Raw genomic sequence first — 26,826 nt, forward strand, 5'->3', positions numbered from 1 at the left:
GGCAGCGTGGTAATGGATTGAGTTTGTAACTGGCAGGATACATCTCATTAGCCACCTTCCCTCTGCCCAGCCCGGGTCCTGGGCTTTCTCGTTGGCAAGTATTGCTTGGCCCCCTCGCCCCGATCTCATGAGACACACAGACGTGACGTCCGATTTCAGAAAATTATTAGTTTTCCTAACTTGCCCGGAGGGCCCGGAAACATGAAATTAACATCTTCGCGGCCAATTTCCAAGACAGGTCTGTTTTTGGCGTCAGTTTAGAGGAGAGATAAAAAAAATCCCACAGTTCCCATGGAAAGGAAACTCCCCATCTCGGCTGATCCCATACAACAAGTCCTGTGCATGTCTCTGGTAGCTTAAAAACACACACCCGCTGTTTGTTTTCCTTAATTAAGATTGCATAAGATAGCCTGGGGGTTTGGGAGAGTTTTTCTTCAGGCTGTAGTGACGCCATGTAAATTGGTCTTTATGGCCTAATATAGCACATATTTGTGGCATTCAACACTTGAAATAAGGAGCTGAGAATCTGGGTCCCTATTTTGCCTGTTAATTAAGGGACTTATTGTTGTGCGTGTCTTTTTATTGCTTTTTTGAGGGTGAGAATTATTTGGTACCACTTTAAAAAGTAATCAATATATTTAATTTTTACAATGACCTGATACTTGATTTTTTTTATATCACATAATGCTTACAACTTATTTGGGGGGGTGGAAACAGATGTGTGAAATAGATAGGGATACTATAAATAATTCTGCTTATAAGCTTCCTTACTCAGCCAGTCAAATCAAATTTGATTTTAGGGGAGTTCCTTTGTAAATTTTCTATCTTTTTCAGATTATTTTTTCAAATCAAAGCTGTAATCAATGTGAGGAATAATTTGAATGGAATATTTGTTATTTTAAATTTTCATTTCTTTCAGATTCTCCTCTTGTTTTGTATCTGAAAAAAATCGTCAGAGGTTTACAGGCCTCCCAAATGGAGATAAAACCTTGGCAATGAGTTGGAAACCTGTTGTAATCTGTGATCCAGGAAACAAAGAGCCTCATTAATGCAGAGATTTTGGTGAGCCTTTGATGTTAGCTAGCATAGCATTCACTCTCAGTTCCATTTGCATTTAAACATTCATAAAAACATCATCTCTGCTTCCTTTGCCTTAAGCAATTTAGGAGTAAAGTATAGCTTCTATTTAAAGAAACCCACTGTGGTGAGGCTTAGAATACAAATATCACAATCTTCAAGGAGAGCAAATATTTTATCCAACATTTCTGGTAGACACATCATTTTATGTTTAAGACCCAAAATAAAAGATGTCTTATTTTCATTAACCTTGACCCACACATACAAAAAAGAAAGGGGGGCAGAGAAAAGAGCCTTTCTAATATTAAATATTACCAGTTAGTAATTGATGGAAGCTAAAAAATCCACAAGATTTTGAAAAGAGATTTAAAAAGAGATTTTTGAAGAGAGATTAAAAAGACTGGGACTTTTCATTTAGAAAAGTAGAGACTAAAGGGGAATGTGATAGAAGTCTATAAAATCATGACTGGTGTGGAAAAAGTGAATAAGAAAAAGTTATTTGTTCTCATAACGTAAGAACTAGGGGTCACCAAATAAAATTAACAGGTAGCAGGTTTAAAACAAACAAAAAAGTTTTTCTTCATGCAGTGCACAGTCAACCTGTGGAACTCATTGACACAAAATATTGTGAAGACTAGGACTTTAACAGGGTTCAAAAAAGAGCTAGATAAATTAATGGAGGTTACATCCATCAATGATTATTAGCCAGGATGGGTTGGAATGGTGTCCCTAGACTCTATTTGTGAGAGTCTGGAAATGGATGACAGGAGAGGGATCACCTGATAATTGCCTGGTCTGTTCACTTCCTCTGGGGCATCTGGCATTGGCCACTGTTGGAAGACAGAATACTGGGCTAGATGGACCGGTGGTCTGACCCAGTATGCCCATTCTTAGGTTCTTATTACTAAGAAGAATCAATTTTAAAAAAATCTGGATGCCTAAATCCATATTTAGGTACCTAATTCTGAAAGCATTGGCCAAGATTTTCTTCTTTATTTCTGCAGATTTTGAATTGCTGCATCTTCACTCTATTATTAAAATAGGTTCTACAGAAAGAGATTTATTGTTTTTTACAATCAAAGATAAAAATAAAATTAACACTTAAGCTTGAGTTATAATAACAAAATAACCAAAGCAGTCTGCAAATCAAAATAAAGTGAATACATACAGAGTTTTTCTTCTAAGGGCAATTCATGACAGTTTGCAGAGTATTTTCTGACTATTTGTGGAACGGAAGAATGTGGTAAAGTTGGGAAGTCATTTAGAAAACAAAAGCCTATCCACTTTACTGTCTTCAGAATTATAGCTTCAAACATTTAAATAGAAGAAAAAGGGAACAGTGCTAGAAATACTTGAAGATTCTGAGTCAGGGTGTATAAATCCAGAATACACCATTTAAAAACAATTAGGTAATGCTGAATCTCATCAGGTGGCATATTGTAAATTGTTTTTCAGTCTCAATATCAAATATACAAAGATCGATATGTTTAAGGCTATGAGTCAGTTTAATCAGACTTGTCTTTTAAGCACTATAGGCAAGTTTCCCATATGATAAATGTCTAAAATTTAAAACTGAAATGGAAAATGGTTAAACACAACCAATTTTACCTTGAGTATGTTTTTGGAGCTGGATCAAAGTACAGTGAAAATCTTGGCTCACTTGTCAGATCATATCGGCACTGAACCTCCAGGTTTGATTTGTATTATTTACATGGAAAAGATCCCAAAAGACCAATTTGGCACTAAGTATCATTTGCTTGTATGGATGATTAAATCAATCCAGCTTTTCCATGTTAACGTTTTTGGAAAGGTGCAGTCATCTGTGAATTAAGGAACTTTTCCTGATGTCATCTTTGAGCCTCTGACATACTTGTTCTTTTTTATAAGCAGACATCTAAAGCAAAGAAGCACATCTGCTGTCAGCATTGTTACATTTTCTAATGACCAGCCAGTATTTGTTTTTTACAAGTAAACATGTACAATAACTTTTCAGGACATTCTATCTTCTGGGTGATAACTATGCATTTTTAAGAATAAAGAGATCTATTTTATCTAATCTAATCATTCCACCCTTGTCAATAGGATGTATTCTGAATGCTGTGCAAATATGTTAAACGAACCAAACAGATAAAATATTCTGTGGGTATCACAGTGTGAGTGACTTCACTGGGTGAAAATCTGAAGTCTCTGGGAGTGTTCAAAAGCTTCAGGGGGTAGTTGAGATAGTCTGTACAGGATAAACTTAAAAAACAACAAATAGTCTCGTAGAACTAACAAAACATGTAGATGGTATTGTGAGCTTTCATGGGCACAGCCCACTTCTTCAGATGTCCAGAACTAAAATAAATAGGGGAGGGGGAACAAGAAGATGTAGTGGGTATAAAAATATCAAGGGGAAAGCTGCTAGAATGTAACAGGAAAAACAAAGTCATAAGCACCTAAAGACTGGATAGTCAAAAGAGGCAGATAAGAACCATTAGTAGGCAATAGAGAAGAAAAGTACTAACACCAGTGGGTTCAGGATTCCATGCGTTCTGGATTCCACTCATTATTCTGTGAACAGAAGTTTCAGATTGGCATGGCTGGCTCTATTTGGTGATCAGTGTACCAGCTGTGGGGACTTCTTTGTGAGTCTTAGGAGTGTGGGCTGGCATTCCTCTGCCTGAGTGAGAGCCCCACTACTATGCCTGCTGGGAAAGATCAGCCAGCCAAAGCTGCTGCAGGAAGAAAGCACAGCTCTCTCCCTCCCCTGCTCCTGACACCATTCTTAGAGGAGGGGATGGGGGTAGCTGCCCCGCCCCTCCTGTGAGTGAGGGGACAGCTCCTCTGTTTTTTCTTCCTCTCCTCTTTATTCCTGCAGCTCCTGACCTGGGAAGGGGACCCTGGAGCTGCCAAAGAGGTAGGATTATCCTCTTTGCTGAGGTTTCTGTCCCTGGGCAATCCAGAGGGGTGCTCAGCACATGCTGCCAGTTATGCAGCTCCAGGGGCTCCGGAATCAGGATTGTCCTTGTTGACCTGTTTTTGATATCTCTGTGGAGGCAATCCTAGAGCTATCCTCCCCCATCCTGTAAGGTGAAGAAAGAACCCTGCTGCAGCCCGCTAGACCAGGGGAAGGAGGGTGAATTGCCCCAGGAGGAACAGAGGTGAGGCTGGGGGAAAAGGCCTGAACTGAGGGGAGAAGCTACATGGGGGATGGAATTGGTCAGCTGGGGAGCTGAGCTAATGAGGGGGTGATTAGAGTGGGACTATACTAATAGGAGCTGAGCAGCAAGGTAAGAGCTGGGATGGAAGAGAATTGGTGGGACTGGGTTGTGCAGCACAGAATTATAAATAAATTTGGGAGTGCTGGCCACACTAAGTGTCGCACACACATTGAGGATGGGCAGAGCAAGTTTAAAAAAAAAAGCAGATCAAAAGCAATATTTTAAAAAAACCTCATGGTTTTTTTCGGGGAGGGTCTGACTCATGATTTTAGAACTTGGGGTTTGTCAGCACTAATTTTTTTTTAGCTGTTTTAAAAAATACTTCTTCATATATTATCTCAGTTCTGATTATCTGATGTAATTAACAGGCAATTAAGTGACAAATTGAAAAGAAAGGGGGAGGCTGCATGTTCTTGTCCCTACCTATGCTCTGGTTTGGGAATAGTGGATCTTATGGAGATATAGAAGATAGATAGAAATAATTGAAAGTAATATAATGAGGAGATTGGTATACTAGTAGAGGGCACACAGAATGTACCTGGAAGAAGTACAAGAAACATGAAGCTGGAACTCTTAGGGTATGTCTATGCTGTGATTAAAAAACTTGTTACACCATGTTTTGGAAACCAGGTCAACAAACTTGGGCTCACAGGGTTAAAAATAGTAAAACAGCTTTGCGCATGGACTGGCACCCTGGCTCTGAGATCTTCTTCCCACGCATGGTCTCAGACTCTGGGCTCCATTCTGAGCCTAAACATTTACACTGCAATTATATATCCCCAAGGCCTGAGCCTTGTGAACCTCATGCAGCCTGACCCAAGCCATCTGTGGTCATGCCACAGGTGTTTTATTGTGGTGTAAACATACTCTTCTAGTGCTAACTGAGAATACTCTGAGGTGGATTGGACACGTGATAAGAACAGCAGAAGAATGACCAACAAAGAGAGCCTCGGAGGAAGAAAACAGTGAGAAAGACCAAGGATATAATGGAAAGACTGTAAAGAAAAAGTTTGAAGGAAAGAGGACTGGAACTCCAAGATCTCTGTGTCCTGGACCAAAAGGAGTGGCTAGGAATCATGGGCAACTCTGACCCAGGGCAAATAGGAAAAGAAGTTGAGAAGTTCAGTGAAGTTCTGATTAGCTGTCACTTGCTTTGGACACAATTTTATCCTGCACTACACCAATGTAATGCCATTCTAGCCAGTGGGTGTAAGTCAGGGCTAACTTTAGCCAACATTGGTTTAAATCTGTGTTTATTCATTTCTCTCTTTTCAATAAAGTATATGTGCCTTATTGTTTTACCTTCTTTTTGGACATACGTGTGTCTGCTGCTTGCATACAAAATTACCCTGAAGATTTATTTGTAAAAGAGACTTGTTTTATAATGGTTTTCCCAGAGCATTGTTTAATTCTGCCATTAGCATACGTATTCCACATGCTTGAAGAGTCTGCAAAAATATATGGAATGTTTTGGAGAAACATTTGCACAAATTGTTTGTATTAGTCCTGGAAGTGCAGGTTTAAGACTCTGTCCATATTGGGGTATCATACAGTGCCCCATGTAGATGCACAGTAGTGGTGTAAAGCGGGGCTAATATCAGTGCAAAGTATCCTGGTAAGTTATCAGAGTCAATCAGAGCACAGCAAGCCCTCTTTGCACAGTAGAGGGTCTATACTGCTGTAACTGTCTAATGTAGTCACATCAGTGAATATTTCCCTGATCTAGACAGGCTCTAAGAAGGAGGATGGATTCATCAGTGGTAAATTGCAACTTCCCCTCATAGAATATTAGAAGTGGAAGGGACCTTGAGAGGACATCAAATCCAGTCCCCTGCCCTCATGGCAGGATTTAACACCATTGAGACCAGCCCTGACATGTGTTTGTCTAACCTGCTCTTAAATATCTCTAGTGATGGAGATTCCACCACCTCCCTAGGCAATTTATTCCAGTGTATAACCACCCTGATATTTAGGAAGTTTTTCCTAATGCCTAACCTCAACCTCCCTTGCTGCAGTTTAAGCCCATTGCTTCTTGGACTATTCTCAGAAGTTAAAGAGAATAATTTTTCTCCTTCCTCCTTGTAACACCCTTTTAGTTACTTGAAAACTGTTATCATGTCCCCTCTCTGTCTTCTCTTTTCCAAACTAAACAACCCCAGTTCTTTCAGTCTTCCCTCACAGGTCATGTTCTCTTGACCTTTAGCTGTGATAAATGTTGCACCTCATTCCTAAGCAGTGGCACCCCACTTGCTTATCTCCTATTGGACTCTTCTTTTGAACATAACTGAGTTTTGTTGAGGTTTAGGCACCCAGTACCTGTTCCAGGATTTGAACCATTGCTAAAAAAGATAGTTAATTTATCGGTCTGTTGCCTTCCTTTCCCCACTCTCACTCTCTCCATCCATACTAATTTCTGTCTCTTTTAAAAAATTAATTTGAATGACAGCTTTTCAGGACAGACAGTTATCTGGCAGTTTTTATAAGTAACCACAGAAATTGATTTTCCCAATATTACATATTTAGGTTGCCTTATAATGAGTAAACACTTTTCTGGATCTATCAGAAATGTTCCCAGATACCAAAAGTGAGGACTCCTCTTTCTCTTGTCAGGCAAGCCATCGAAGACACTGTAATCCATTAATTGGGACAAGGGTCCTGCCTTTTCTAGGAATTCAAGGAGAAAGAACAAAGGGATGAGAATAGTCTTTAAAAGGTCACTTTCAGAGTGAAAAACCATACAGTGAAACTGGTTCCGGTAACCATCATCAGGGCTCTACAAATCCATGTATCTACTCACCATAGGTGACTCCTTGATGTCAGCTGGTCACCCCATTTACCAGCGGTGCGCGCATACGCAGTGCGGGTCTGGCACATGCGCCATGCAGGGCTGGCGAGTGGATTTTGCTGTAGTTTGTTGAGCCCTGACCATCATTATTAGCTAACCTCCTGTGTTAGAAACAGCTCATACTGTTGATAAATATACTGAGTACAATTTTACTTTACCTTTTGTTAGAAGGCTACTCCCCTCGAGCCATGGAGATTTGTTGATCCCTTGAGCCGTGTTATCTGATAGTTTTCACTTAAAAATATCCTTGATCCCAGTAAAAACAACGCCTGGAATTATTAAAATTGAAATGATTTTATAATTCTTTCATTTTTCATTCTTTCTGTTTTAGTCACTATTTGCCTTGGACCTTGACAACTTAGTTGCCATTGTGTTTATTGTCAATCTAAACAACTGTAAGATCAGGATCTCATGTGTTAGTCCACTGTGGCCAGATTTGAGTTCATTTACTTGCAAAAAAGTTCACTTACCTACAAAAATCACAGGATTCAGCCCTGCTTCCTTTAGTCACACAGTCATAAAAGCTATTTTTCCTCACATGCATTAAAAGGGCACAGAGCTAGCAGAAGGAAGCTCCTTGTTTCCACTGAACCTTTTTCTTAAATCATTATTTTTACAAAACCAAAGTTTTGGATCAAGATTAACCTCACACCATCCCTTTTAAATAATTACAAAATCGACATATGGTCGTAGAGCTGTCCCTTTGAGATACATTACTGTGTTATAAGCAGCATAAAGGACAAATCATACTGGGGTTCCTATTTGCACACTGATTATAACACAGCACAAAGGAATCCAGATGTGGTTCAGCTCATCTGTGCCACGCAAGAGCTGGGCTCTCTGTATGGGGAGTAGTTGCTTCTGAAGCAAAAGAGAGAGGCAGAAGTGGTCAGAGACAGGCTGTAGCTTGCCCTGCTTAAAGAGACCTAGGGGGACTTGTGTTGTTGGGGAAGAGAGATAAGGGGTTGGGATGACCCTGACAGCTATGGCTGCAGAACTTTCTAAGATGCCCATGTTAACCTGTCAAACACGTGCAGAGCAAAGATGAGCCAAAAAAAGGCCGGGGGAAGAAGAGGGGAAAAGAACTGACAGCAGGGTAAAATTAACAGGGAGTAATCAAAGTGATAGAGGTTGGGACAGAAGGGCAAGTTGTGAGAACTTGGAGAAAATTTCTTTTTTAAAGAGGAATAAGGGATCTTTCAGAAAAGGCTTTATTTTCCGAAAGATCCCCGTCTAGACTGGTGCTTTTTTCCGGCAAAGCTCTGAGCTGGAAAAAAGCGGCAGCCATGTGTATGCAAATGAAGTGAGGGGGATTTAAATCCCCGTTTCATTTGCAATTGCGATGTGTCTAATTTGCATCCCTTTTATGGAAAAGGGATGCAGTCTAGACACAGCCAAAGTCTCTCTGAGTCCCATGCAATTCAATAGTGATAACTCTATTTATGACTCTCTGAGGGGTAGCTGTGTCAGCCTGTAATTTAAAAATGAGTAGTCCTGTTTAGAGACTAACCAAAATATATAGAAACATGAGCTTTCTTGGGTAAAATCCACTTCATCAGATGAATTGGAGTGGAAATAACAGAAACCAAGATGTATATACACCAGAAGAAATACTTGCCAATTGTAGGGCCTGTGTTAATGAGGCTAATTAAGTGGTCTGGAAGTGTCCTATATATAGTTTTTGATATGGAAATATAGATTAGTGCAGTGAGGAGACAGGAAAAGAAGGGATGGAGAAAAGACGAAAGATTGGAGATGAAGACTAGGATAAGGAAGACTTTTTAAAAGGGGAAATAATTTCTCTGAAAACTTGGGCTCAGAAGAATCGTATGCCAAGACATCTCTTTCACTAGTTTCTCTGAACAGAAAATGCTCAGCTGAAGTGGAGGAAAGAACCAAAAAAGTGTTTGCAAGTCTGAACTACCCAGTAAGGCAGAGTTTTCTGCAGAAAGGTGCATTTTGGTTTCAGGATACTTAAGTTTACTTTGTAGTCATCTAAACTCCCACAACTTCATTGCTGACTTGAGGAAGATACTTACAAACCAGGTCCAGGGTAAAGCAAGCAGATTGTGCATTTGTTATCCTCGCACTCTCCTCACTGCAGATTGCAAAATGGAAGCAGAGTGAGGAAAGGTAAGTGCAAGAAAGAGAACAGTAGCCCTTCATTTCACACACCAACCCCCTATTCTCACATCCCTGTTACCCACAATTCCGGCACTTCTCCCAATTCAACTATTAGAGTGGGATTTTGCAGAAAATGCAATAGGGCTGCGTTCATAAACTCTTCCTCTTCTATTGCGTGGTGTTTAAGAACCAGATTAAAGATGCAGTAAAGCCTTCCTTACATACAGACCCTAAGACTATCATATTAAGCATGGCAATTAAATGTGTTGTTTTGGGCTAGCTACAGAAAGAGTGCCTTGTAGTTACATTACATGTTTCAACAATATGCCGCTCTGAAAAGTGTTATGAGTGTGCCGACATCCGCTGCTGGCATGTGTGCAGACCTGAGGCTTGCCAGCTTCTCCGAATGTGGAAGGAGGAGACTTGCTGAGTTAAATACATGTCATCACTAGCCCTTTCCCCCATAATTTAATCAGTCAGTGGAGCAGTATATTTGAAGCAAGTCCTGTCCATTTAGTTTAGATGAACTGTGGCCAAATAACTGTACTGAAGCTGACTTTGGAGTCTGTTAGGTGGATTTATTTGACAGAAATTGCTTGACTAGCTCTTCCATAACTACATGCAAACAGCCATTCACCCTCCTGTTGGCAGTTCTTTTACAAAACGCCTTAGAGTAGGGATGCTCGACCCGCAAGAGAGAGCCCTTTTGTTAAAAACATGCTGTTCACTGCAGCAACTCCACCTCCGACTGTGGGCTTGTCAGCTTTCATAAGCTCAATAGGGTTGTGCCTGATTAGTACTTAGAGGGGAGACCTCCAAGGAAAACGAAATGCTGCAGGGAGTGGTTTTGGTGATTCAGTAGGTGGCACACTTCCCTCTGAGTCAGTGCTGACGTCCCAGCAGGAGGTTAGGAGCACTGGGGCTGCTGATTTTTTGCAAACTGACGTGTTGGCCACTTGTCATTAAAAATCTCCTGACACTTTTTGCATAAGGAGAGGTGTTAGCTCCTGCGTCAGGGCCAGCTTCCAGCTGGTGTCATTGCATTCTCCCTCCTGGAGTCTCAAATGTGTAGCTTGTTCCTCCCTTCCTATGTAGTATTGCTGTGCACTGTTAAACAGCAGAGGGTTACTCCTCCTGGAGAGCTCATTTCTCCTGGGGTCGAGTGTATATAGAAAGGGAGGGTCATTACTTTTCAGAAATGATTCAAAATAGAGTTTTATTTTTTTTAAGTAAATCTAGTGCTCATTAGCTGGTCACACAGATAAACCAGGCATCTGTAGCTCTGAATGCATTGAGAGCAGAGACAGCACTTGTACAAGCAAGCCACCCACGAGCATGCTCCTGTGCGTTTGTCCTGATCTGCAGAGTTTTTGTCCGGTGATGGTAGGGGATTCAGACTCCAGACCTGGGTCAATCTTTGTCTTCTCCGCCGAGACCACCAGTTTTGGTGGCGGTGATTTGGTGATCTGCTATTTGAAACTTGATTCTGCAAAATTCTGGGCATCTTCAGTTCCAGTGGAAGTACATGGAAACGTTTTCTTCATGGTGTGTGAGAGGGACTAGGCAATTCCCACTGACTTGAGGGTGCTCAGCATTTACAGTTCAGGATTTTTCCAGTAGGCACTAGAATGAAACCACCAGTTCCTTTCACACAGGAAGTAACTGTCAGACTGGTTTAGATTCAAGCCACGACCCTACAGCTGAAAAGCTCTGTATTCCAAGCCCCATGAAGCAATGAGTCTCCTCTTCTGGGGCAAAAGTCATGTGATTTCATCACTGTACATATGTAAAAAAACCAACCCTATATAATAATAAGAGTTGGATGTTAACAATAATAAAGAACTCAGTAACAGACAAGTAAGAGAAGGGAAAGAGAAGAAAATCTAGAAGCAGGGATTTTTAGCAGGACAAGAAGAAAAAGTAAGTAAAATTCATGCCAGTATTTAAGGACAATAAAAGTAAAACATAAATTACATTATGAGATGCATGTATCTTGATGTAGGCTGGCATTTCTCAGCTTTTTATATTTATTTTGAAATATTTTTCTTGAAGCAGTCACCTTTATTGGCTGTAAGGCAGTGAGAGGCAACATAGGCTTGTGAGGGGCAATCCATCTCAGTGGATTGCAAGATTGTCATTCCTAAAATGGTCTCCTGCATATCACTTTGACTACATCTAGACTACAGGCTTCTTTTGGAAGAAGCTATTTTTGGAAGAGATCTTCTGAAAAAAACTTCTTCTGAAAGAGAGCGTCCACGCTGCCAATGTGAAATGGACGCTGTCTCGCATGTAAGCTGTGACTGCAATGGACAGAATGGACACCAGGGCACCTGTGCTTTTTTCTCTCTCCTCTTCTTCTGAAAGAACTCGCTCTTCCATGTCCACACATGCCTTTTTGCGAAATAGCTCTTTTGCAAAAAAGCTTCTTCCTCGCAGAATGAGGATTACCAATGCTGGAAAACCCCCTCTGTTCTTTCAATTTTGTTGTGAAAGAATGCAATTCCAGTGTGGATGTGCCTCAAGTTTTGTCAGAAAAATGGCCGTTTTTCCGATAAAACTCTGTAGTGTAGACATACCCTATAGTAATACCTAGGGGAAAAAAATACAAAGATGAAAACCAGCAGAATCTGGCAACCCTGCGTGTGGGCAGTGGTAAGCAAAATGTCTCATGGGCCACACACAGAACCCCAATGACAGGCATGCAGCCCCGAGGCTGTAGATTGCCCACCACTGATGTATGGGCTATTCCACATCATTTATTTTAATGCTCTAATATATTTCCCCTCGTTAGTCATTGCTATATTTCTAAATATAAATTTCCTTTCAAGTTGTTTTTAAATGAATGGGCCTGCTTCACTCTTTGACCTTCTGTAACAAGCAGACCTTTGAAATGAAGCATTTCCAGAAAGCAAGCTGAGGGAGCAACCCATGGGGATAGTAAATTACAGCCTGCAGAGGAATTGTCCAAGGGTTGGGAGAGGCTTAAAATACCCAACAAGATTTTCCATACTGAGCCCTGTTTCTTGCAGTTGAGCATTGATTATTAGATGCACAACTTATGTTACGTTAACTTTCTGCAGAGTCTGATTTGTAGGAATCATTCCACCCCCAAACTACTGGCTTCTTGGGTCTCAGCATTTATACATTTCTCAGTGGCATGCATCTTTTAGCTATGTTTCAGTTGTTTTGCATTTTATTTGCTAAAGATGTTTGGTGAGTTGATTTACAAGGGCTTACAAACAAATTCCAGATTTATGTGTGGTATCCTAGGAATTTCATAGCTAAATCAGTACCTGTCCAGCTGGATATTAGTGGTTTAGAATCAAAGTCCATTTCCCATAACAATAATCCTAAACTGTATCTGTGATTTTTTTCTTTCAAAGTGTCCATTCTCTTTAGGATTGTAAATTCAGTTTTCAAAAGCTTGGGCCTGAATCCTGCAACCCTTATTCCTGCTAGTAAGTCTAACTGATGGGATTGCTGAAATGTGTAAGAACAGAGGAGTGGGCATTAAGTGGTATTTATTTCCACGTTGTGGTTGCTCTAAGGTTTGCAACTCCAGAGCATTAGTATTTGATATAGAATAGCAGTAGGTTGTCACTGTGATCAAACAGAAACCTTCTGCAGGGAAGGATACATTCTTTGCATAGAATTGAAGAGTATTTGGTAAAATGTATTTAGGACACTGGAAAGTTTCCTGAAAATCTTCACTGTCATACGTTAATTTTCTCATATTGAAATTCCAAAGCTAAAAAGGACTTTCTTTAGCTGCACTTTAAGTAGACTGAAGTTATTGTTGCATGATCAGTCATAAATCCTCCAACATTCATATTGTCTAAAGTACCAGTAATAATCAAACTTCAGCCCTGCATGACATGAATAAGGATTACTTGTGAAATAACAGTTTAGAGGCTCTGCCAGTTGCTATATCCAAGAGAAGCTCAACGCATTTTGTAAACCTTACATGTGTTGGGTGTGAACATGCAAACCCTAGGGTCATAGAATCATAGGGCTGGAAAGGATCTTAACAGGTCATCTAGTGAAGTCCATCTCCCCATGCCAAGGTAGGAGTATGTGAGTATAATTCATGGTTACATGAATGAGGTCAGTGAGCAATGTTCCCTCTAATTTTTTCCACCCAAGTGTGGAATAAAGTTTATGTGCACTGAGGCTTGTGTGGATGTGCACCACCAGTAGAAACACGTGTCTGGTTTGTGTCCAATGTGGCTGCTCTGCTAATCAGCTGGGCAGTATTTTAATCTTTCCTGGGCAGCTGCCCGCCCAAGTGCTCACCTTACAGGGAACACTGTCAGTGAGCCTCCTTGTATGAATCAGGATTACTCATGCGACCAAAAGTTTGCACAATGGGGCTCACAGAAATCTCTTCTGCTGCCACTGAAATGAACTCTCTTCCAGAGAGAAAAGTTGCAGCTATTTAGAGTAGTGTTTCTCAACCTTTTTTTTTTATAAAGTACCCCTTTTTAAAAAAATTATAAAAAAACAGTACCTACAGTTTTCCGACGCACACAATTTTTTTCTACCATTGCAACACATTTGTTTAAGCAACTGAATTGTAGTCTGGCAGGTAATGAAATTTTTGGGTGTAAAAAGTACAAAAATAATAAAGCACTGTAAAACTTAAAACAAAAATTCAGTTTTCTCCAAATTGATGTACCCCCCAAACTTCTCTCAAGTACCTCTGAGGTACCACTGGTTGAGAAACACTGATTTAGAGCATGACCCTGCAACCTTAACTTATAGATGTAATCCTCACTCACCCAAGTGCTCCCATTGGTCCTGTCAATACCAGGGACATCCCAACATTGCTATCACTAATTCCACTGTACCTCTGGTAACAGAATTGGGGATGCTAATTTAGATGGGCTCCTGGCATTCTGAACACTGTGTAATCATAGTACTTAAAATGCTGCTGGCCAATCTATACTAGGTCCTACTCTTGTTAACTTTGCTGCAAAATTTGTTTAGTGTAGACAGGTTGTTGCCAGGAATATGAATGGGGCTATTTCAATGATTAAAGATGGCAGAATTACACATAATACTGCTCATAGCAAGACTATGGCCACATCTCCACTTGCTGGAGGATCGATGCTCTGGCAATTGATCTTCTGGGGTTTGATTTAGCAGGTCTAGTAAAGACCTGCTAAATTGAATGCTGAGGGTGCCCCCTGTCAGCTCCGGTACTCCTCGCTGTCGCAAGGAATAAGGGAAGTGGATGGGATCATTCCTCCTGTGAAACTCCAGCTTTGGGGCTGCCCCAGACATTTGGTGCAAGGTACATAGACTCCAGCTACACAATTCACGTAGCTGGACTTGTGTATCTTGCATTGATTTTCTCCACCAGTGTAGACCTGGCCTATATAATAGAGGAAGGCCAAAAATTCCCAAGTGAAACTCTGCAGTGAATTGTTTACGTGGGGAGGCAGAATGTGATTACACACTTTCAAACAGCTGGACAGGACTTCAAGGTTAACACCTTTCATCTTGAGGTAAGATCCTTAATGACCACGTGGTCAAGGCCTTGGTGTAGCATTGGAAAGAGAGCACCTCCAGCCTCGCTGTGTCCTTTAGCATCATGCTGGAGTACTGGTTCAATACTACAGGTTGGACCTTCCTGGTCCGGCACCTTTGGGACCTGAGCTGTTCCGAACGAGGGACAGACCAGGGGAAGTTAGTGCTCCTCTGCTGGCTGCCCCACTCCTGGGCTTCTCTCCCTGAGGCTCCCTGCCCTGCCCTGGCCCCTCTAATGCTGGGCCGGCAGGGGCTCCTTACGCTGCTGCCCACAGACTGCCTCAGCGTCCCCTGGGGATCCCAGCTGGGACTGCCAGGATGGGGGTTTCCCGGAAGGGGCTGCCTGGCTACCCCACTCCTCTGCTAGGACTGGCCCTACTGCAGCCAGTGATTCCCTGTGGTTCCTTGGTGAGGCCACCTGCCTCCACCAGCCGTCCTTCAGCCAGGGTATTCTTGGCCGGTGCAGCCCAGTCACCCTGGCCCCACTGCCATTGGTTTCTCAGGGTTCCGGCAGGGGCTGCCTGGCTGCCGCCAGCTCTGCTGCTGCTGGAGGTTCCCTGGCTGGGCCTCCCACTGCCAGCAGCCCCTCTGTAGCCAAGGGCTCCTCAGCTGGGGCCAGGACTACCCAGCGACCTGGCCCAGCTGATGCCAAGATTCCCCTGCTGGGGTAGGGCCTCCCCAACCTCGCCTGACCCTGTTGATGTTGGGGGTTCCCTGGCCAGGTCAGGGGCTCCTCAGCTGCTGTCTGGTGCAGCCACTGCTGGTCCAGCCTGAGCTCCCCAGCTCCCACGTTGTCAAGACCACGGACCACGTGGTCCTCTGAGAATTCTCATCCAATTACTACTGACCTTACCAGAATGATAGACTGTTTGTATTACTGATGTAATTTCTGTTTCCTGTATCTACCCTTCTTACAAACTGTACAAAATGCAGCACAGTGGGGATTCATGGTTTCCGCTTGCTTGCTGAAATGATGATGAGTAGTCTGAAGCAGCAATGTGATTTCAGACATCAGCAAAGATAGGTAGCAGTGCCAGCAAACACTTATGGTTTCGGTGGAAACACTGAACAGATCCAGAGTTACTTTATGACAAGCAAACTAGATAAAAGAGCAACTCACCAGGTGCTGCCTCCATTCAGCATTAGATCTTTAGATTCATTTCAATGGGATTACTTGGAGAAGTAAGGATTACTTGTGTGAGTGAAAGTCACAGGATTATGTCTCAGTGTGCAGCACTTAATGCAATCAGGGAAATAAACTATAAGATGACTTTCGTGTTCAGTGGAAATAATTTGGAAAGCATATGGAGCAATTTAAATTGTCTTTTGTTTAAGGAAGACATTTGTTGTAGCATCTGTGGCAGTCTGCTTAAAGGAAAGAGCTGTTTCCTATTGTTTTATATGCCCATTAATTCCCTCTCGTTTAGAATCTGAGTGTGGGTAAGTGCAATAGATTTCTCTTTTTTGAACATCTAATAACTTCAATTTTCTAGCTCATTATATATACTTAATTGTAACCCTCAATTATGAAACCTAGATCACAAAGGGCCTAAAATGTGTCTTATAGAAGCGCAAAAGGTTTTAAATATGTCTTCTAGCCTCCACATGAGCACAGTAAGAAGACAAAAAGAAAAGAAATGAGGAAAACTGATTGGGAAGAAAATATAAGATTCCTGAAATCAAACTGTAATCAGGTTATATGGGCATGAACCAGCACTTCTCCTTCAGGAAAGGACTCAGTGTTTGATAAGGGAATGTTGTTTGAAGAAGGAACACAGAATGAGGCCCAAATGTATTGCTCCCATAAGAGGCACTCCCCTCTGAAAGGTGATGTATGAAGCCTCAGTCCAAGTGTCAAGTTGTTTTGCCAGGCAGAACAGCAGCAGTGTGTAGCTCTCATTCAGCCATTTCTACCCTTAGATCTCAAAGTGCTTTTACAGCCAAGGGTAAGTACCATTATCTTCATTTTACAGATGGGAAACATGAAGCAGGGAGAGCTGAAGTGATTTTTACAAGGTCAGTTGCTAAGCTGGGAATAAATTCTGGGTCTGCTAGTCCCACTCCTGTACTGTAGCTATTTTGGACCACACTACTGAAAATGAGGGGGGAATTAGTTTGTGTGACTATTTAAAAAAAAAAAAACAATCACAGTGCAGCCTCGCTTAGCTCAGTATGAAAGTTCATGAGTTTTGAACGATATCTTTTAGTTCCTATATAATTCACAGCACAAGCTAAACTACACAGATATAAATTCAAACAAAGCAGCTCCTTTGAAAAATACATAATCAGTCTTTTTGGCTAAATTCTGCCCCATTCTCCGCTGTGAGCATGGAAAACCCAGAGGGGTTGAAATCTTCTGGAACCACGTGCCAATTCACTGACAGTTTTCTGATGTGGAACTGTGCTGATCTATGAGGGGCAGAGATGTAGCAAATATCTGTGTGACTATACATATCCTCTGGACAAATTAGGGGATATCTTGTATGGCACTCCCAGCTCAGATTGGTAAAGAGTAACTGCTAGAACCACTCTTGTGTCTTGCAGATTATATATATCCATGAATGTAGGGCTGGATCCTCATCCCATTCAGGTCAATGGCAAATCTCCCCCTGAGTTAATTGGAAGTAAAATTTGGGTTTTAAGAGCTGTCTGGCATCTAATACTTTTCCTTGATAAATCAGAAAATAATTTTTGAGAAGATTTTTGTGCATGTGAATTCAGTGCTTGTAAAAGATGTTGGTAGATGTCACTGGAGGTTGATGTCTTCTGTTTAGTCTCAAAAGGGTGCAGCACAGGCAGCAGCTTCCATAGTCCCTCTTCCCCTTTCCTAGCATGCTGTGTCCTGGGTACAGTTGGCTAAGAAGGGAATTCAGTCTATATGCTCTTGGTTTCTGCCAACAAGTGACCAACTATTGGGGTGCTTCCTGTACCGTGGAGATATGCCAGGGCTCACATCACAAGCATTTCACATCTTAATGAGGAGGTGAAGTCGAATAGCTTAGCTGGGAATAAAGTTGGGTAGAGTTTATTTACTTCTAATGTAAGGAATGTGGAGGTTACCTATTTTTTTTAACATTACACCACAGTGTAAATCCACCTTTGATGCTGGACTACACCAGGATGGGGAATCTTTTTTGGGTTGGGAGCTGCTGACCCACAGAAAAATCAGCCAGGGGCTGCAGGGAAGTGGTGAGGTGGGGGCTGGAGTGCCAGCACAGGCTCTCCAATGCTGGTGGGGCCCTAAGATTTGGGGGCTAGATCCAGGCCATCCCGGGGCTGCATCCAACTCCTGGGCCTTATGTTCTCCATCGCTGGCCTAGACAAAGTCAACAACTTTGGGCAGTGTATTTGGGCTGTGTGGTGCTGCCACTTTGAAACCCCAAGGCGACCGCTGCACAGCTGATCCATGGACAGCCAAATGGGATAAGTGTCCATCCTCCAGTAAGGTGGTGGGGCAAGTTCCTGTAGGGGCTAGGGCATTCACCCTTGTGGGTTCAAGTCCTGCCTCCCCAGGTTCAAGTCAGCTCAGGTCAGGACCCTTGTACCTTTCAAAGGAGGAATGCAGAAGTGCCTATCAACTAGTCCACTACTAGATGGAAATTCCATCAACTAGTTAATTAACATTTTAACATCCTTAACTTAGACCACTTATAACAAGAGATAAGAACAAGGAAGCTCTATAGCTTTATAGCTCAAACTGTAGTGGCTCCTACACTAAGCTCCTGAGGTCCCAGGTTCAAATCTGCCCAGTGGTAATTACATATGAAATTCACCCACAGGTTCTTCACTGAGTGGCATTTAAGCAGTGCTTGACTGACCAGCTACTAAACAGTATACTTCAAAGCTAGGGAAAGGGCATCTTCTCTTTATACCCTGGGACAAATGATGATTTGGCTTGTGTAACGGTGTTTGCACACCTGTATCCTATGCTGGTTACTTGCATCATAGATAGCAGCAGGTCAATGGAAGCAAGCTCTGCAGGGATGCTACATCCCCAGGCCCTCACAGAGGTGGGTAGGAGGGTACAGAATGGAGGGAAATAGTTACTGCCACCTTTACCCACCCTCCAAGGGCTCTGGTGGAGTAACTGCTGGCACATCCAGCATAGATTCAGTTTAGTTTAAGCCTTTTTTGAAGCAACAGGGGAACTGGGAGGTGACTGCAGTTTTCCATTGACACTTTGCTCATTTGTCAGGGAAGTGGAAGCAAGGGGCTGGAACAATATTAAGCCTTCTGCTGTTTTCCAGGCTAGCAATGCGAACACCCTCAGTGCATGTTCTCCTATTGTGTACAACAGAGCAAAATGTGGCTCCGATAAGCTCTCCTGTCTATGTCTACACTACACGCTTATTTCGAAATAACAGCGTGCATTACACAAAAAACTCATTGTTCCAAATTAATTTTGAAATAATGGGTTTCTTACTCTGACTTCTATAACTCTCATTTCATGAGGAGTAAGGGAAGTCGAAGGAAGAGTGCTCTTCCTCAACTTCCTGCTGTGCAGACAGAGCCAAAAGTCGAGTTCAGATACTTAGACTTCAGCTCCACAATTAATGTGGCTGAAGTTGCATATCTTAACTCGACTTTGTGCAGACGTACCCCTAGGGAGCAGGATGTCATCCTGTTGTCAGGTACTGAAACCTGGCAAACAGCTGCAGACTTTGGAGGGGCAGGCAGTTTTAATTAACTCCAATCAGAATATAATAGGAGCTGGATGGGCTTCTGTGGAGAGGTCTCTGGGACAGGGATGGGGTGCAGGGAGCACCTCTGGGACCTATCCAGGCTCAGGGGGAGGTAGCGTAGCTTTAGTTCTTACGCTGGTCTTGCACCTTCGGGATGTGAGTGGTGCCATACTAGACAATTTGCCGAACTATGGGAGTTCGCTATTGTCTATCAGCATTACCAACACTTCCCCTACTTACGGGGCCCTTAGAAGACATTTAGGATAAATTGGAGCTAAACATCAGCACAGAACACTGAGAGCCAGGACTGGTGGCTGTAAACAAACTTTATGGGACTGCAGGAAACTTGGCCGCACCCATGATAAGTGACACCCAGCTAACTAATATCATGCTGGACTATGGATGCTGACAGACCAGAGAGTACTGGATTAGAGAGGTTCAACCTGTACTTAAATTAACAATAAAGGAAACCTCAGGAAAAGGGCACATGCGTGTGAGATAGGGACACTGTCCACACTGCATGTAAGAGCGAAATGTAAGTAGAACTAATGTGGTAGCTGCTACCTCTTATGATGCAGAAAGTATCATGATCTATTCTAAATGTAGATCAGTGCTTTTCTTTTCACTTGAAATAACTGTACAATATCCCTGGACCCAAGCACTGTTCAAAATTATCCATGGCTATATTCTCACTGTTTTTGGCCAGAGCGGGATCTGCCCCATGTTTAAGCTCCCATCTTTCTGTGAGTGTTAGTTCAGTAATTCCATATGCCTGGGCTTGGCAGATCTTAACAGCTTCTTTAGAAGTAATAGTAAAATGAAGTCCAGGTTCTTCTTTAACTGTTTTTATGCCGTAGCTCTGCGCTTGTTCATGAGGTGCTGTTAGGCCCTTACGATGCTATCTGCTATTTCAGGGCAAACCTGGGGTCCTAGACTGACAAGTCGTAAGGACATGGCCTGTCAAATATTTTGCTTTAAAATGTACGAACACTTTAACGTTCATGCATGTTTTTCCTTTGCCGTGGTACCTACCAAATATTTGGCAGTGTTTAGGTCACTGGTATGCTGAGGCCTTGTGCTGTGGATTAGTGTTGCCTCATTATTCCCCCGGTGCTCACCCTATCCATATGCTGTCTCTTGACTTGTACTTTGAGCTTTTTGGGGCAGAGACTGTGTTTTTGTTCTGTGTTTGTACAGAACCTACCACAATGGGGTCCTAATCCACAACTGGGCTTCCCAGTCCTTGCCAATCACATCATCATTAAAGTCAATAGGGCTATGTCTACACTGGCACCCTTTTCCGGAAATGCTTAAAACGGAACAGTTTTCCGTTATAAGTATTTCTGGAAAAAGCGCGTCTACATTGGCAGGATGCTTTTCCGGAAAAGCCCTTTTTCCGGAAAAGCGTCCGTGGCCAATGTAGACGCGCTTTTCCGGAAAAAAGCCCCAATCGTCATTTTCGCGATCGGGGCTTTTTTCTGGAAAAGACTACTGTGCTGTCTACACTGGCCCTTTTCCGGAACAGTTTTCCGGAAAAATGACTTTTGCCCGAGCGGGAGCAGCATAGTTTTTCCAGAAAAGCAGCTGATTTCTTACAGTAGATCGTCAGTGCTTTTCCGGAAATTCAAGGGGCCAGTGTAGACAGCTCGCAGCTTATTCCGGAAAAGCTGCTGCTTTTCCAGAATAAGTATCCCAGTGTAGACACAGCCTAGGAGTTTTCTATGTTCAGGAAATACAGGATCAGGCCCATATCCTGTTAAGGTGAAATTCAGCCTAGTGCAGAAGGCCTACTTGGCTCCATGCAGCATTTAAGCCAGAGGTGGGCACTAAGCGGCCTGCGGGCTGGATGTGGTTCGCTAGGGTTAGCCCCTGGCGGGTTGCCAGACACTTTATTTACCTGCATTCACAGGTAAATTACCTGCCCCCCGCCCCCCAGAGACTAACCTTGGTGAACTGCATCTGGGCCTTTGTGGATAGGGATGTCCTTCTGCATTAGGACCTGAGTGAGTCTCCCTAGGTGTGGGGAAGGGTGGCTTGATTTGATGTGTGCAGGAGTGCACACCCAGTGTGGAGCTCTACCCTGCAGACTCCCTCCCTGTAGGCAAGCTGGGTGGGCATAACAGGGATGATCTGAGGGTGGAACCAGAAGTCACCATTGGGCAGTTGCCCTACCTCACTAGACCGGATGTGGTGGGGGCAGTGGTTGGCACTGGTTGAAGAATCTCCAAGGGTACATCTATGGATGTCCTACCGCCCTGGGGAATATTCTGGGCTACTTGGGCTGGGCTCAGAGTCCCTAGCCCACTGCTTAAGTGGGGCTTGTGTGGTAGAGCTCGTGCCTGTGGTGAGTTATGTGGCCAGTTGACAGCTTGGACTAGCAGGGCTACCAAGGCTCCAGCAAAACCTCCTGAAGGCCCTCCTGGGCCCTCACTCACCCAGCTGAGCTGTGGGCAGGCTGAAGGTATTTGCTTGCTATTGAGCCTTGTGCCACACGGGGATGCTGTAGTGCTGGCTGAGCTGGCAGCCAGGTGTTTTCTCTTGCTGCTCTACCTCTCTGTTGGGTCACAGCCAGGAACGAACAACGAGGGAAGGGAGAGGTGGTGGTGGTGGTGGCCTCGGTGGCGGCAGCAGCGGTGGAAGAGGTGAAGGGTTCCCACCCACAGACAGCTGCACTAGGCTCCTCCATCACACACCTCAGCAGCTCCCACAAACAATCCCCGTGTGCTCACAGGCAGCCACCACTCCCTCCTTCCCCCAGTAACTCCAGGCATTTCATCACTGTCAGCTGCCCTTCAGCCACCAGCATCTCCCACCTGCCCTGTTTTGTGCACTCCTGCGTTCCACCCTCCCCGCCCACAGGGCAGGGTTCATTGGCCTTAAGCTGAAACTGATGGCTAGGAGCAAACTGGTACGTTGATTTGCATGACCTGTGTCACATGTGGCCCCGCACAAGCCTTGGCCTCTACGGCCAAGCTCTTGTGGATTAGGGACCTTGAGAGGGGTTGGGTTTGTTTTCCTGCTTTGCTGTTCATCTCAAGCTGTTAGGGGTACACCCCCAGTCCCAGGTCACTGTTTGGAAACAGTATTTTTGCTTTCTGTTGTTGGTTGTATCCTGGATGAAGCCTGAAATATTTTATTCTCTCTCCCCACCTGCAGTCTGTCATGGAGTTGTTGGTTTTTCTCCTTTTGTATCGTCGGACTAACCTTCCTATAGTTTGAATGGAACTAAAATGAACATGTGTGGTTTTACTTACAATGTTACAGAAAATGGCTTGTTATCAGGTTGAAAGGACCTAGAGCAGGGGTGGGGAAACTTTGTTGGGTTGGGGGCCACTGACCCACAGAAAAATCAGGTGGGGGCCACACACAAATGAGAAGCTCCTGACTGAGGGTCAGAAAGACACTACCCACATTCCCCCTGCACACCAGAGCCAAATGGGGCCCAGGCTAGTAGCTTTTGTGTACTCCAGCCCTGCGGGTGGGTGGCACGGGGACCAAAGCGCCAGGGCAGGCTTCCCAATGCTGAGCCTCGGGGGCTGGATCCAGGCAAGCTGGGGGCCGCATCTGGCCACCAGACCTGAGGTTCCCCATCCCTGACCTAGGGTATGTCTACACTACAATGTTAGTCCGAACTAACGGACGTTAGTTCGAACTAACATTCATAGCCGCTACACTAGCGCTCCGCTAGTTCGAATTTGAATCGAACTAGCAGAGCGCTTAGTTCGAACTAGGTAAACCTCATTTTACGAGGATTAAGCCTAGTTCGAACTAGCTAGTTCGAATTAAGGGGTGTGTAGCCCCTTAATTCGAACTAGTGGGAGGCTAGCCCTCCCCAGGTTTCCCTGGTGGCCACTCTGGCCAACACCAGGGAAACTCTATGCCCCCCTCCCGGCCCCGGACCCCTTAAAGGGACACGGGCTGGCTACGGTGCCCGTGCCAGGTGCAAGCCTGCCAGCACCCAGCCAGCAGACCCTGCACCTGGCACGGCACAGAGCCACCCACCCGATGTCCCCCAGCCCTCCCCCTCTTCCCGGGACCAGGCTGGCGGCTCCCGGGAGCTTGCCCTGGACCGCAAGAGGCGGACACCTTCCTGGGCTAGTGTGGACATCGTGGACCTCGTCCACGATCTCCGCACTAGGCACAAGAAAGTGGCCGTCTAGGGCAGGAGAGCTGCCAGCCTGGCCTCCCAGGAGCAGGTGTGCATGAAAATCAAGGGGGTCCACTGAGACCCCCGACCCTGAGCCCTGAGCGTATAATGGCCGTCTTGGGTCAGACCAAAGGTCCATCTAGCCCAGTAGCCTGTCTGCCGACAGCGGCCAACCCTAGGGACCCTGGAGGGGATGGACCGAAGACAGTGACCAAGCCATTTGTCTCGTGCCATCCCTCTCCAGCCTGCCACAAACTTTGGCCAGGGACACCACTCCTACCCCCTGGCTAAGACTACTCCATGGACCCAACCTCCATGACTTGATCTCACTTCCCTTTAAACTCTGTTCTAGTTGTAGCCTTCACAGCCTCCTGCAGCAAGGAGTTCCACAGGTTAACTATTTGCTTTGGGAAGAAGAACAACTTTCTCTTACTAGTTTCAAGCCTGCTACCCATTCCTTTCCTTTGGTGTCCTCTAGTCCTTCTTTATGGGAACTCATGAAGAACTTTTCTGAATGCACCCTCTCCACCCAACCTCTGCTTTTAGAGACCTCTATCCTGTCCCCCCTCTGTCTCCTCTTTTCTAAGCTGAGAAGTCCCAGTCTCTGTAGCCTCTCTTCATCTGGGACCTGTTCCCAACCCCTGATCATGTTAGTTGCCCTCCCCTCTCCCAGCCTTTCTCTTCCCCTCTCCCACCTCCTTTTCCCAGTCTCCCCCAGTTTTGTTCAATAAAGACAGAGTCAATGTTGGAAGAAACGGTATCTTTATTTTGTACATCAATAAGAAGGGGGGCTAGGGAAGGGTAAGTGGAAGGAGGTGAGGGAGGAATGGGGCACGAGCCCCCGATGGGGAGGACTGGGCTGGCTCTGCGGGCTTCTGGGGGTGGAAGCTCTCCTGCAGCCCCCCGATTGCCCCCTCTCCCCAGATGGCAGCCTGCGGCAAGTGCAGCTGGGCTGATGGCCGAGTGGTGTGATGTGCCCAGTGTGGGTACTCCGGGCAATCCAAGCCAGGACTGCTTTGCAAGCGGGGCACCCCTTAGAACTGTCTGTCCGGGGTGGGGGTCGGGACCCTTTAAGCGCAGCCCTCGGCTAGCCTGAGACAGCATCTCCACGCTCTAAGTCCTCCTCTGATGCCCTGCTGGCACTGCTTCCGGCCATCCTTAAGCCCTGTTCAGAGTCCACTCAATGTGGACTTGCTAGTTCGAATTAGCAAAACGCTAATTCGAACTAGATTTTAGTTCTAGACGCGTTAGTTCGAATTAGCGCTGTAGTGTAGACGTACCCCTAGTGATTCCAAGGTGGTGGAATTGATGCTTTTCCAAATGAAAACAGACAAAGCCATAAGGAAAGAAAAACTGCTTTGTAGAGATCAGCTGCTGGACTTTACACTCTGGGGCTATGTCTAGACTGGCATGATTTTCCACAAATGCTTTTAACGGAAAAGTTTTCCGTTAAAAGCATTTTTGGAAAAGAGCGTCTAGATTGGCACGGATGCTTTTCTGCAAAAGCCCTTTTTGCGGAAAAGCGTCCGTGCCAATCTAGACGCGTTTTTCCGCAAAAAAGCCCCGATCGCCATTTTTGCGATCGGGGCTTTATTGCGCAAAACAAATCTGAGCTGTCTACAGTGGCCCTTTTGCACAAAAGCTTTTGCACAAAAGGACTTTTGCCTGAACGGGAGCAGCATAGTATTTCTGCAAGAAGCACTGATTTCTTACATGAGATCGTCAGTGTTCTTGCGGAAATTCAAGTGGCCAGTGTAGACAGCTGGCAAGTTTTTCCGCAAAAGCAAAAGCTTGCCAGCTAGACACAGCCTGGGGGTACGTCTACACAGCATTAGACGTGCGTTATTCTGAAATAACATAGTCCGTGTCTACACCACAGGCAGTTATTTCAACATAATGTCAAGCTGGAGAACTTCTTACTTCAACTCCTGTAACCCTCACTTTATGAGGAGTAAGGAAAGTCGGAGGAAGAGTGCTCTTTCTTGGACTTCCTGCTGTGTAGACAGCACCAAAAGCTGATATAAGCTATTCTGACTTAAGCTACACAATTGACGTAGCCCATGTTTCGAAGCTTATTTCGGCCTTAGCCCTGCTGTGTAGATGTGCCCTGAGTCTGTTGCCCCTCATTTTCAGGAGGCTGGAGGGATTCTTTGTGGCCCAAACTTATATCTTTATCTTGTGACTGGCCCATCTCTGAATCCAAGCATTTCTGAGCTTTGCAGGATACTAAATCTTAGCCTGGGTCCATATTTTGCAGCAATGCTATTTTTAAATTTCTGAGGAGCAAGCATGGAAAACAGAGAATACAAAACAGTAATTTGTGCATAGATCATAAGTGTGTATCTCGTTAGATCAAAAAATGCTCGTCTATAACTCTGTACCCATAACTGTGTATTTCTTCCTTAAGGTGGCACATACTGTTACCAACTCTCACGATTTTTTCTTGAGTCTAGTGCAGTGGTGACCAACCCATTCTGGACAAACAACCAAAATAGCAGTAGATACAGCGCGAAGAGCCAGGGCAAAGTTGCTGAGCAAAAAAAAAAAAAAGACCAGAGAGCACAGGGAGACAGGAGACGGGGACTTTAAGGGGCACAGGAGCAACTTTACAAGATGTGGGGGCTACTTCACGAGCCCCACTTTTGTGGGGAAAGAGCCCCATGGCACCCCAGTCTAGTGATACGTTTTAAAAAACGAAGGCTCACATGCTCATGTAATCTCATGATTTTAAGAAAATCAAATTTTAGCCCTCAGGGCTGCAGAGAAGAGCTGGAAAAGGTGGACTCCAAGGCTACGTCTATTCTGCAGTCTTCTTGTGCCAGAACTGTTTTGCGCAAGAGCGCATCCACACTGCCATGTGCTTTTGTGCAAGAGCGTCCATGGTAGTGTGGACGCTCTCTTGTGCAAGAAAGCTCTGATGGCCATAGGGGTTTCTTGTGCAAGAAACCCCTGTTGCCCGTCCACACTGCCTTCTTGCACAAGAGCTCTTGCACAAGAGGGCTTATTCCTCGTGGGGAGAGGAATAACTCTTTCATTAGAAGCCCTCTCTTCTGATGCTTTACTGTAAATTTACTTGTGCAAGAACACGTGTGCAGTGTAGACGCTCTACAAGTTTTTGCTCAAGAACGACTGTTCTTGTGCAAAAAGCCTGCAGTGTAGACGTAGCCTAATAGTGTGAACTAGCAGGAGAACAGAGACTCCCAAATGTTATTGTTATTC

The sequence above is a fragment of the Pelodiscus sinensis genome, chromosome 16 (genome assembly GCF_052426305.1).
Source record: "Pelodiscus sinensis isolate ZL-2025 chromosome 16, ASM5242630v1, whole genome shotgun sequence".
NCBI classification, from domain to species: domain Eukaryota; kingdom Metazoa; phylum Chordata; order Testudines; family Trionychidae; genus Pelodiscus; species Pelodiscus sinensis.